This window comes from Solanum tuberosum, unplaced genomic scaffold (genome assembly GCF_000226075.1).
Source record: "Solanum tuberosum cultivar DM 1-3 516 R44 unplaced genomic scaffold, SolTub_3.0 scf00674, whole genome shotgun sequence".
Classification (NCBI taxonomy): domain Eukaryota; kingdom Viridiplantae; phylum Streptophyta; class Magnoliopsida; order Solanales; family Solanaceae; genus Solanum; species Solanum tuberosum.
This window is the reverse complement of record NW_006239591.1, coordinates 97603-111031: the sequence shown is the minus strand read 5'-3', so window position 1 is coordinate 111031 and position 13429 is coordinate 97603. Positions and strand designations below refer to the sequence as shown.

The 13429-nt window shown below is 40.1% G+C and overlaps 1 pseudogene; it reads left to right on the top strand.

Annotated features, from left to right (window-relative positions):
- The first annotated feature begins 2006 nt into the window (after positions 1 to 2006).
- Positions 2007 to 13429, top strand: part of LOC102594439 (histidine-containing phosphotransfer protein 4-like) — a 15199-nt pseudogene continuing 3776 nt past the window's right edge.

The following is a 13429-nucleotide window of genomic DNA, read 5'->3' as shown; positions in this document are numbered from 1 at the left end:
GGCCTAGTTGTTGAAGTTATGCAAGATGTAAATGTATCGTGAAACTCGTTGTGAAAAGAAGGTCCTGACTAAGTTCGAGGCAAGGGTCTAGATGAGTCATAAGGTGATTCGTAAAACAAATCTTGACGTGCCCTGCGCTTGACTAAGGGTCGTGTAAGTGTCTAGGTGTATCTTGGGGATGTGCGGGTTATGGTGTTGAATTAAGGAGAACGAGTTGGGTGTGTATTATTGAGATTGACTCGGGTAGATATGAACTATCTAACTAAGGGAATTATCCTAAAATTGTCTGGTAAAGCTGGGAACCTTTGCGAAATTTAGAATAGAGAAAAACCCAGAAAAATTGTTGGCAGGGATTCTGTTTCCGTTTGGGCCACTGGGGCGGGATTGTTCCCGCCAAGGCGAGGTCGCCAGTCCAGGATTCCTCCCGCCAGAGCGGGACAGGGCGAGACAGAATCTCAGCCCCGTCTCCCTGTTTTTCCTAGTCACAAATTCGGACCCCGAATGGAATCCAAACTAACCCCTGCAAGTCAAACAGTGCTCAACAATAGAATAGGAAGTCATAATCTTAATATTTAAATAGCGGTTGTATCAGACAGCAAAAATTAGCATCCATGTGCTTACAAAACATAAAAGAAAGGCGAAAAGATAAAAATAAGGTAAAGATTTGTCCTAAAATACAAGCCCAAAGAGGGGAGAAGAAACAATCAAGAACCCTGAGATTGGGAGGTGTCATCGTCGGAGTCTAGATCCTACGGGGGCACCAGGCCTGTCATGGCCTCCTCCAGACAAGAGAATTGCTGGAAATCTCCCTTGTCAACTATTTGTCAACTATGGGAATCTCCTGTTTGGGGGTGATGCAAGTGAACATGATCTTCACTGCCTTTCATATCCGAACCAACAGACGGTCCCTCGCCAGAACCTTCCTCCTCTCCTGGAGCAGCTCACGATAAAGCATCTCAAGCTCTAGGGTTGTGCTGGGGGGAATCGGAGTGGTGTTAGCAATTGGGTGCCCCATCCTCCTCTGGACAGCTGCCAAGTCCTCTTCTACCAGAACTCTCATCAGGTGTAAATACACAAATCAAATAAAATTATTTTAGGCGTTGATATATCTAAGAGAGATATTGTAACATCTTATCCTTTTTAAATTGTGACAAATGACAATGATGCTATTTGTATCAAGTTGAAGTCATATATTTTGAAAACATACATCTACTAATCTTAAATTTTTCTTCTGATATGGGAGGTGCCCCTTTTGTCCATGTTAATTATTTTTCTTTCATCACTAGAATATCCTAAAAAAAGATAAAACTAAAATTCTCGTACAAAAACAAAAATTAGATTAGTAAAAAAGTCAACAATAATATTATATTTGGAGGGAATGTTATACTCTTACTAATAAGAAGGATCTCAGAAATTTAATGGGATTGACCTTCAGAACCGCACTTCATGGAATCTCCCAACTCCCATCCAAAATATGTATCATGTTCTAAGAGAATTTCTATAGTAATTTTAAAGATAAATCTGTGTATTCGTAAAAACTTCAAATCCTCATTAATATCTTTTTTCTGCCTCAGCAATTCTCAGAAATTTAAAACACTAAATTTTTCAGTACTTGTCATAGTCCACCATGATTTATCATCCTTACTACTAATTTTTCACATACTTCATATTGCACGTGATAATTACCAGACATCATGTGGGAAACAAAAAAAAATTATTATATACTTTCTCTTGATTTGTACACAAATTTCTTATAAATATTTAATAAATTTCTTACTAAATTTGGAGGAAAAAAATTCGATTCAGGTGAACCTTAAACCCATATCTTCTAAGCTAGGTTCGCCTTAAGTCCCTTTTCTGCTGCTATATAAACCACCTTTACCCTTGTTCCATTTCCCATTCCCTTTTTTCATATTCAACATACAATATCTAAGATTCTAAGTATTAGTATTATTTATTATCTTTCAATTACTCTATTTGTGTGTCTATAATTCATCGTTACTTGTATGGAAAGAAATAATAACTTACATCGTCAAGTTGCTAGCCTTAGGCAGTCCCTTTTCGATTAGGTTCCTCTTCTTCTTTTTTGCGTTTATTATTAGGGACATTGATATAGTATCAAATATTACAAAATTTCCTACAACTAGTTAAATAGCTCAAAGTTATCCTTTCTACTATCTGTTGCTCCAAAACAAAAAAAATAACTAATTTTTTTGTCCTTGAACTATTCAAAATGAGACCATTTTAATTAGATAGTAAGTTTTAATTGGTTTGAGTCACTTTCATGGGTGCAGGAATATGTTGATGAACAATTTATTGAGTTGGAAGAGCTACAAGATGATGCTACTCCTAACTTTGTGGAAGAAGTTGTTACTTTGTTTTGTAATGATTCTGCTAGGTTAATCCATAACATTGACCAATCATTGTGAGTTTTTTTTCTTCTTAAACATAAATAATTATACATTGATTAATTAATTTATTGGGTGTTTAATTATTTTAGGGAAGAACATCCTCTTCATTTTGCAAAGCTTGACAACTATATGCACCAGTTCAAGGGCAGTAGTTCAAGGTTAGAAATTAACAAGATGGTTATATGATAAGCTAGATACTTATAATAATTAATGAAAATGATAATCCCCTTTAATTTATCCATCAAACTTAATAGAAAATGATCAAAATGGTCCTTCATGTATAGGGGTTGAATTATTTTGGTTCGTGATATCTACCAAGTGATTGAAATAGTCCTTAATGTATGTAAAATGGGTATCATTTTGGTCCTAAAACTAAACCGTAAATTTGACTATCCTCCGTTAAAAACTAACATCCCCTTCCCAAGCTCATCTCTCTCTTCTCCTTCCCAAACTCATTTCTCTCATCTCCTAGAATGCTCTGCCGCCCTTTCTGTTTCTCTTTAACGGAATCCTCTTCCTAAATTAGTTTTATTTTCATTAAATCATCTCTTTTCATTTTTGTACTTTCTTCTATTTTTTGTTCATTAATTTCTAATATAGATAAATTTTACATTCCTATTAGTTTTTTTGCTACTTTTTCACTGTCAACTCTTCATTTTCTTTTACAAAATTTCAATGGTACTTAATTATTTGAGCAGGTTGTTCCATTTTCTGTTAATGATATGAATGACAATACTTTGGTTGAATTCAAAAAAAATATCTAAAAAGAGTTATCCCTTCGAGGACGGTACACAAAATAAAACTTGAAATATAATGTTACAGAGTTGTAGCATATCCATGCTTATGGATAATATAACCACATAAGAAATTTTCTATTATTTTATTACTATTAATTTATAATTTTTTTGGGTGAATTGATTGAATTATGAATTGGATTAGCTAATTGGTTAATTTAACAAAGGATGAAATCAATAGGTGAGGTTTTTATGCCCCTTCACTGAGTCTGGTGTATTTTCAGTATACCCATATAATAAATTCTCTATTATTGAGGAAGAACATGCTCTGAAAAACTAGAGAGGAGCGGGCAAGGAGAAATAGAGGATAGTCAAATTTAGGGTTCAGGACCAAAATGATACCCATTTTACATACATTAAGGACTATTTCAATCAAATAGTATATATCAAGGATCAAAATAATTCAACCCCTAAACATGAAGTACCATTTTGATCATTTTCTCAAACTTATTATAACAACTTTTTTTCATGACTAATTGTATGCAACGTTGGAGCCAAGAAAATTAAAATTGAATGTACACAGTTCATGGAATACTGCCGAGTTGAAAATGTGGAAGGGTAATTAATCGTCATTAGTATAAAGAATTTTTTACACTATCAACATAATTTAATATGTTATAACATGCTACGATCAGAAATCTAATATCAATTATCAATATTTACTCCAGGATATTATTATAAAGTTTCAATGTAAAATTATTCTAAACTTTATAATAATGATTATTTTTCAATTATAAAGTAAAAATCTGACTAGCTTGCACTATTATTACGAAAGGAAGAAAGTACGTAGGGAAAAAAAGTTGAAAGTATTTTTAACCTGGCCTGTATGGTTAAAGTGTAACCTTGGGAGTTATATTGTATGTACCTAATGACCTTAAAAATGGAGAGTCTTGAATTTTTAATTTTTGCTTTCTGGCCCATTAACAAAACTTCAAGGTTAAAAGTCGATGCCTATCTAATCTCTATTGCATATTCTTACTCATTATAGTATTATTTATACCCAAATTTTAATCCTCTGGAACCTACTTGTTGTAATTGATGGCTTGCAAGATACTCTTACATGCCTACTGGTGTAACAACTTGTTCCCGTCGTAATAGAAAAGCCAACGGAGAAAATTTTTGGGCTGAATTTTTTTTTGGTAGTAACTTGAAATATCCTAGCCTAGTCCAGATTTGGACGAAATTAGAGTCACTAAGGTCTAGGGAAATCTAGTAACAAATGGGAAATCTAAATATGAATTTGATCATATGAGTACATAGCTAAGACGTTAAGGAACCCGTACAACTTTACGGGATTGAATTCGGGCGAGTAGAACTCCTGAAACTAATCTTAGCGTGAACATGTACTTTCTGAGTGTCATAGAATGAAGGTGTGTTGTGAAATGTGGGTTTGAAACTCTTAATCCGACTCACTGGTTCCGTGCAAACCGTTGTGGAGGGATTTTTCCCACTAGGGCGGGGCCGCTGTGGTGGGATGGGGCCTGTCATTGCGGGCCAATCGCGAATTAAGTTAGAAATAAATTCCAAAATCGTTATTTTCTGCAAGTTTCGTTCTTGAGAGCTAGAAGACGACCCCAGGTGCGTTCTTGACGGTTTTTCACCATTCTTGAGGCTAAAGGTAAGGTTTTTACTCCCCGAATCCATGTTTCGATCTGTAGAGCTTAGTTTCTTGGGTAATTATCGATGGGGGAGGGTTTTGATATGAGAATTATGGTGGGAAAAACCCTAATCTAGGTATGGGGATCAAGAGTTTGACCTAGGGTTGATATTATTGATTATGATCCGGGTAATTAGGTCTTATTTATTGATCTTCGCGTTATATTGATTGTTTGTAGACTAAGAACAAGCGAAAAGAATCTGGAAAGGGAAGAATCAAGTTTCTTAGGAGATTCAAGCTTTGTTCGAGGTAGGTGATGGTTGTGATTTCATGTTGGTGTGATGTATGTTTGTAATTACTTCATTATACTACATGTATGTATGTGAATGTTGCATTATTGATCACACTAATAGTAAATGAGCATGAATGAATGATTGTATGTCATGAATCAACACTTGATTGTATGATTATGAGAATGTACATTATGATTGTGATTGTGGCTTGTTGAATGGATAGGGTGTTACGTTCTAACACACTAACTTGGATCGCGTGCCACGTTCTGGCGCATATATGGGATCGGGTGTCACATCCAACACACTAACTTGGATAGGGTACCACGTACCGGTACACTAACAGTTTGGGTGTGGGTTTCATGAGAGGACTACTGACTTGGCATAATTGTGTATTATTGAGAATGTGGAATTGTACATTGAATTTGAAATGATGACTAATATTGTATATGCTCGGTATATGCATGTTTCTTTTAATGTTGTGGTTATTTGCATGTGTTTCACTTATTGGAATAGTCGAGTGATCCTACCAGTACACTGTGGTTGTGTACTGATACTGCACTTGCTCTTTCTTTGTTGAGTATAGGGCATCTTCAGGCGGCTATTAACAGACCTCGCTTAGAAGATCAGTGATCAATCGAATTCAAGGGTGAGCTAGTTCTTCTAGGTTGCCATGAGTTCTCTTTTTGTTTATGTCCACATCTTCGGACTTAGACTAGTGCTTTAGGTTCCTTGTGTTAATTTGGGGTTGTACCCCTTCTTGTTTAGACTTACGGTTCTTGTTGGAGTTTTGATATATTGACTTTCAGGTTCTAGGGAGTTTTTTCACAATGTTTTGTTAGTCATTGTTAGATCTTTTGGAGTTTATGGGAACTCTACTTTATTCTTGCATTTAAACATGCTTCTGTATCTTTAAATGCCGTAGTTTTTGTTTGAGTTGTTCAGTTTGGGGTTGTAGTAATGGTTCTCCCACTGGAGGGTTAGTGTGGGTGCCAATCACGACGGTCTGGGTCGTGACAAAGTTGGTATCAGAGCCCTAGGTTCGTTGATTTTGATGTACCAAAACGAGTCTAGTAGAGTTTTGCGGAATAGTACAGAGACGTCTGTACTTTTCTTCGAGAGGCTATAGGACTTTAGGAAATTTCTCTATTTTCTTTTGTCTCTTTTCATGCTATAAATTGGTTCCAATTGGTATCTGGTGATCCAAATTGGTATCTAATCTCCTTCACTCTTCTGTCCGCAGATGGTTAACCTATGTTCAATAATGTCAGGCCCGTATCTCCCGTCAATACGCCAGCTGAGGAATCCACAGTGAGACGTCGCGGTCGAGGCAGGGGTAGAGGACGAGCAAAGGGCAGAGGTCGAGGAAGGGTAACACCTTCTAGGGATGGAGCTCCGGTTGAGAATGCTCCCAGAAATGAGAATCCTATTGCGCATCATGAAGAGATAGAGGAGAATGTCGAGGTTGTTGGACAAGAAGACGAGGTGCAGGATGAGACTACAATTATTCCTCCCTTAGATCCAGTGTTAGCTCAATAGATTATGTCGTTCCTAAAAGGATTGGTTGGTCATGGAGTTCTTCCCTCAGTTCAAGCGACTCAAGCTCCCGCCAATCCCCTATTGCTATCATTGTCCCTAAGGTGGGTGGAACTGTAGGTATTGATGCTTTCTTCCGTCCTTTGTTGGTCCTGTTATGACTGGTAATGAACATGAGATGTTGACTAAGTTCTTGAAATTGAAACTGCCTGTGTTCCATGGGTCCAAGAGTGAGGACGCTTATGAGTTCATCCTAGTTTGTTATGAGAGGCTTCATAAGTTGGGAATTGTCCATCAACATGGAGTAGAGTTTGTGACCTTCCAACTTCAAGGTGAGGCTAAGCAGTGGTGAAGAGCTTTGTGGAATGTAGATCTTCAGCTTTACCCCCACTCACTTGGACTCAGTTTCATGCTCTATTTTTGGAGAAATATATTCCCCAAACCTTGAGAGATCGTAAGAAGGATGAGTTTATAGCTTTGGAGCAAGGTGGTATGTATGTGGCTGCTTATGAGGCTAAGTTTCATGCCTTGTCTAGATATGCTACGCAATTGGTGACTACTGAGGAAGAAAGGATCTGACTATTTGTTAAGGGACTAAATTCTGAGTTGCAGGTATTGTCTGTTCATATGACCTCTACAAGAAAAAAGCTTCAATGAGGTAACATATTTTGTGAAGAAAGTGGAAGGGGTAAGGTGAGACGGTCAGGCTAAGGCATTGGCTAAGAAAGCCAAGAATTCAGGTAACTTTAAGGGTTCTTACTCCAGAGGTTCAAGGAGGCCGACATTTGCAGCCCGACCAATTCAGTCCGATATGCCCGCTTCTACAGGTAATTACTCAGGAACTCCACCTCAGAATTTGATTCAGGATAATCAAGGATAGCCAGGGAGTCGCACCTTCGGCAGGCAGCAGACCATCTTTTGATCGCACTTGTTATAACTATGGAGAATCTGGGCATATGAGGAGAGATGTCCCCACCTGCGTATGATGGATTCCGTGCAGCAGCAGTCTAGAGCAGTGGTACCCATGGGAAATGGTAATAATGATCGAGGACGTCCACAAGATAGGCAAGGAGGGAAATCAGCGAGGCCGTGGAGGTTGGGGAAATAGTAATGTAGGCAGAGGTACAGTGCAACCAGGTAGGGAAGTCACATGTCAAGATGATAGGGCTCAGTGTTATGCCTTTCCGGGAAAGAGCGAGGCAGAGTCTTCTGATGCAGTGATCACAGGTACCATTCTTGTCTATGATTGGATGGCTAATGTGTTATTTGATCCTGGTTCTACTTATTCTTATGTGTCTGTGCGATTTGCCTCAGAGTTTTATATGATTTGTGATATGCTTGATGCCCCCATCCATGTTTCTACCCCCGTTGGAGAGTCTGTCATAGTAACCTATGTCTATCGTGCTTGTCCTATCTTGTTTATGGGTTTTCAGACTTGGGTTGATATGGTGATTTTGAGTATGATTGACTTTGACATAATCTTAGGCATGAGTTGGAGTGGGAAGGGGTGTACAAGCCTAAGCAAGCTAAGATCATATCCTCCATTCGGGCTATTTGGCTTACATTCGGGATGTTGAGGTTGAGTCTCCCTCTATTGAGTCTATTCCTGTGTAGTCAGAATTTAGAGAAGTGTTTCCTACTGATTTACCCGATATGCCTCCGGATAAAGATATAGATTTCTACATTGATTTGGAACCTGGTACCCACCCCATTTCTATCTCTCCATATCGCATGGCCCCGGTAGAGTTGAGGGAGCTTAAGGCTCAAATCCAAGAACTTCTTGATAAGGGTTTTATCCGTCCTAGTGATTCACCGTAGGGTGCTCCTGTATTGTTTGTTAAGAAAAAAAATGGTAGTATGCAGGTGTGTATAGATTACCGGCAATTGAATAGGGTTACCATTCGAAACAAGTACCCATTGCCTCGAATATATGATCTTTTTCACCAATTGCAAGGTGCATCAGTTTTCTCTAAGATTGATCGAAGGTCTGGTTACCATCAGTTAAAGATTAGGCATGAGGATGTGCTGAAGACGACATTTAGGACCCGTTATGGGCACTATGAGTTTTTAGTAATGTCATTTGGGTTGACAAGTGCACCTGCAACATTCATGAGTTTGATGAATGGGGTGTTCAAACCATTTCTTGATTCGTTTGTGATAGTATTTATTGATGACATTCTGGTTTATTCAAAGAGTACGGAAGAGCATGCCGATCATCTTCGTATTCTTCTGGGTGTTCTTGGGAAACAAAAGTTGTATGCAAAATTTTCCAAGTGTGAATTTTGGTTGACTTTGGTTACCTTTTTGGGGCATGTAGTTTCAAAAGAAGGGGTAATGGTAGATCCTCAAAAGATTGAAGCGGTTAAGAACTGGGTTCGGCCTATCTCTGTGACTGAAGTTAGGAGTTTTGTGAGGCGCGCTAGCTACTATCGTCGATTTGTGAATAAGTTTGCTTCTATCGCTACGCATCTGACAAGGTTGACCAAGATGTACCGAGATTTGAAGCAACTTTATTGGTGGCCTGGCATGAAGAAAGATATAGCGGAGTTTGTGGCTAAGTGTCAAAATTTCCAACAAGTGAAGTATGAACATCAAAGGCCGACAGGGTTTCTTCATAGAATGTCAATTCTGGAATAGAAGTGGGAAAGGATAGCCATGGATTTTGTGGTTGGTTTTCCGAAAACTTTGGAAAAGTTTGATTCTATTTGGGTAATGGTTTACAGATTGACTAAGTCAACCCATTTTATTCCGGTCAGAATAGATTATAATGCTCAGTAGTTGGCTAAGGTATATGTAAAAGAGATAGTAGGGCTGCACGGGGTGCCCCTCTCTATCATCTCAGAGCATGGAACGCAGTTCACATCCAAGTTTTGGAGAAAATTACATGATGAATTAGGCACACAACTCACTTTTAGTACAACTTCCATCCATAGACGGACGGACAATCAGAGAGGACTATTCAAGTGTTAGAAACATGTTGAGAGGGCATGTGTGATTGACTTTTGAGGGCATTGGGATAAGTTCCTACCGTTGTGTGAGTTCTCTTATAATGATAGTTATCACTCCAACATATATATGGCACCGTTTGAGGCACTCTATGGGAGGGTATGTAGATCACCCATAGAATGGTTTGAGGTTGGAGATGTGAAGCCTTTGGGGGTTGATTTAGTGAATGATGCCTTGGATAAGGTAAGAAGCATCCAAGCTAAGCTTTTAGAGGCCCAAAGTAGACAGAAAAAGTATGCATACCATAAGGTGAGGGACATGGCATTTCAGACTGGTGAGAAGGTTCTTCTTAAGGTATTACCTATGAAAGAGGTGATGAGATTTGGCAATAAAGGCAAGCTTAGTGTCACGTCCCGTCACATCACAGTGAAATTTTGCGTTATCAATAGGTGGGGGAGAGTGTCACGTCCCGTCACATCACAGTGAAATTTTGCGTCCGGATAGGGGCGGAAGGGTCTAAAGTTGTGGAGAGGTTTCCGGAAGACTCTAGAACCCTCTAGATTATTCAAGAAGACTAGAGAATTCTCTAGAATTCTCTAGAATAATGTAGAAACTTCAAGAAAGTCCTGGAAGGTCCTAGAATGTGTTGAAAGTTCTAGAACTAGGACCAAAATGTAAATAGTTAGGGACTTGTAAAGTAAATTTAAATTGCACTTTAGTCCCTAGGAGTTAGTATAAATAGAGGGTGCCATTCATTTGCAAGGCATCCAACCAAGAAAGCAAGCAAGCAAAGTTGTAAAGCATTCCTTCCAAGCTAATACAAAAGCCTTCTTCCAAAAATTCTCTTTAATCTTTCTAAGTCTTCCTTTACATTTCCTTAGCGATCCTAGCATAAAGGGCTTACTTGAGCTTACAAGATCGTGAAAGATTCGTGAGTAAGTTGTCAAGTGCCGCATGGAGCATTAGTAAGACTCTAAGTCCGTGACATTAGTCCTCGATACATTAGTCCATTTGAGATATTGCTTGTGTAGGGCCAGTGGCTTATAAATTGGCCTTACCTCCTAACCTATTGGGAGTTCATCCGGTATTTCATGTATCCATGTTGAAGAGATATCATGGTGACGGGGATTACATCATAAAGTGGGACTCAGTGTTGTTAGACAAGGACCTCCAATACGAGGAGGAACCGATTGGAATTCTTGATCGTGATGTCCGGAAGCTGAAGGAGATTAAGTCCGTGAAAGTTCAGTGGAAGCATCGTCCCGTTGAGGAATCTATTTGGGAAACCGAGAAGGACATAAGAGACAAGTATCCCCAGTTGTTCGTCGATTCAGGTACTACTATACTCTAACGTTAGCCCGTATTTCCTAGTTTGTCACTCGGGGACGAGTGATGGGTAAATTGATATCTATTTTAACAACTTGTTCCCGTCGTTATAGAAAAGCCAACGGGGAAAATTTTTGGGCCGAAAAACTTTTTGGTAGAAACTTGAAATTTCCTAGCCTAGTCCAGATTTAAACGAAATCAGAGTTAGTAAGGTCTAGGGAAATCTGGTAACAAATGGGAAATCTAAATATGAATTTGATCACATGAGTAGATAGCTAAGACATTAAGGAACTCGTATGACTTTATGAAATCGAATTCAGGCGAGTAGAACTCCCGAAATTGATCTTAGCGTGAACGGGTAATTTCTGAGTGTCATAGGATGAAGGTGTGTAGTGAAATGGGGGTTCGGAACTCTTAATCCGACTCACTAGTTCCGTGCAAGCCACTATGGCAGGATTTTCCTGCTAGGAAGGGGTCGCATGGCGGGATGGGGGACGCCATAGCAGGCCAGTCGCGAATTAAGTCGGAAATAAACCCCAAAATCATAATTTTCTGCAAGTTTCTTTCTTGAGAGCTAGGAGACGATACCATGTGTGTTCTTAATGGGTTTTCACCATTCTTAAGGCTAAATGTAAGGTTTTTACTCCCCGAATCCATGTTTCTATTCGTAGAACTTAGTTTCTTGGGTAATTATCGATGAGGGAGGGTTTTGATATGGGAATTATGGTGGAAAAAGCCCTAATCTGGGTATGGGGATCAAGGGTTTGACCTAGGGTTGATATTATTGATTATGATCCGGGTAATTAGGTCTTGTTTATTGATCCTCGCGTTATATTGATTGTTTGTAGATTAAGAACAAGCGGAAAGAATCCGAAAAGGGAAGAATCAAGTTTCTTAGGAGATTCAAGCTTTGTTCGAGGTAGGTGATGGTTATGATTTCATGTTGGTGTGATGTATGTTAGTAATTACTTCATTATAATACATGTATGTATGCGAATGTTGCATTATTGATCACACTAATAGTAAATGAGCATGAATGAATGATTCCATGTCATAAATCAACACTTGATTTTATGATTATGAGAATGTACATTGTGATTGTGATTGTGATTGTAGCTTTTTGAATTGATCGGGTGTTATGTTCCAACACACTAACTTAGATCGGGTGCCACGTTCTGATGCATTTATGGGATCAGGTGTCACGTCCGGCACACTAACTTGGATAGGGTACCACTGTCACGACCCGAGAGCACCCCCAAGTCGCGACACGTATAGGGAAGGTGACGTGCACTATCAACACCTGGGAGAAATTCCGGGAAGAGTTCAAGAAGGCCTTCTTCCCTAACAACGTCATCTATGAGGCGAAGCGCAAGTTTAGGGAACTGAAGCAAACGGGCAGCATCCGCGCATATGTGCAGGAGTTCACTACCCTCACACTTCAAATTCCTAACCTCACGGATGATGATATGTTGTTTCACTTCATGGATGGGCTGCAAAATTGGGCCAGGACGGAGTTGGAACGTCGGCAAGTCAGGACCATAGACGAAGCCATCACGCAGGCCGAAGCTTTGACAGACTTCAGGCAGGAGAAGCCCGACAGAGCCAGAGGAGAAGAGATAAGAGGTAGTCATGACCATGGTGGTGGAGATCGTGGCGAAGGCGAGGATCAGGGGCCACATCCCAAAAAACATGACACCTATAAGTCCGATGGCAATAAGTCTGGACGTCATGGCAACGCGGAGAGGAAGACAGAGGTTGCCAACAAAGGTGGTTGCTACATATGCGGCGGACCGCATGGCTATGCAAAGTGCCATGAACTGAAGAGCCTTGGTGCCATCCTGCGAGAGCGGAAGGAGAAAGACGCCCAGGAGCAAGAACAAGGCGAAAGGACGACGCAGTTGGGCTTGATAGGGCTATGCGGAGCAATCACCGAGCAGCCAGAGAAGCCAAGAGGATACGGCGTGCATTATGTCGACCTTAAGATCAATGGAAAGTCCGCTTGTGCTTTGGTCGACACGGGTGCAGAGGTCAATCTCATGACCAAGAAGGCAGCAACGAGGTTGGGGCTGAGTTACAGTCCAAGCAGCGCCCAACTCAGGACAGTTAATGCACCCCCGACTCCTGTGAATGGAGTTGCACATGGAGTAAGCATAATGCTGGGCGAGTGGCAAGGTAAGACCAACTTCACTGTTGCTCCTGTAGATCTTTTTGACATAATTCTTGGGCAGGAGTTCTTCCAACAGTGCCACGCAGTGATCGACCCTTACCTCCAACGACTTCTAGTCATGGAGCAAGGAAGATCATGTATGGTGCACATGGTCCAGGTGCCGAAGACGGAAGGACAAGTCCGCCTAACGGCCATGCAGCTCGAGAGAAGACCTAAGAAGAAGGAGCCAACGTCTAGAGCCACCATTGCAAGTTTGAAGAAAGACAATGGTGCAGGAAGGTCCCCGCCGCCACGCGTGAAGAAGGTTCCAAAAGGGAACAATGTCGTAATGCCAAAGAAGCCGCCGAGGCGCTTGCCTCCTA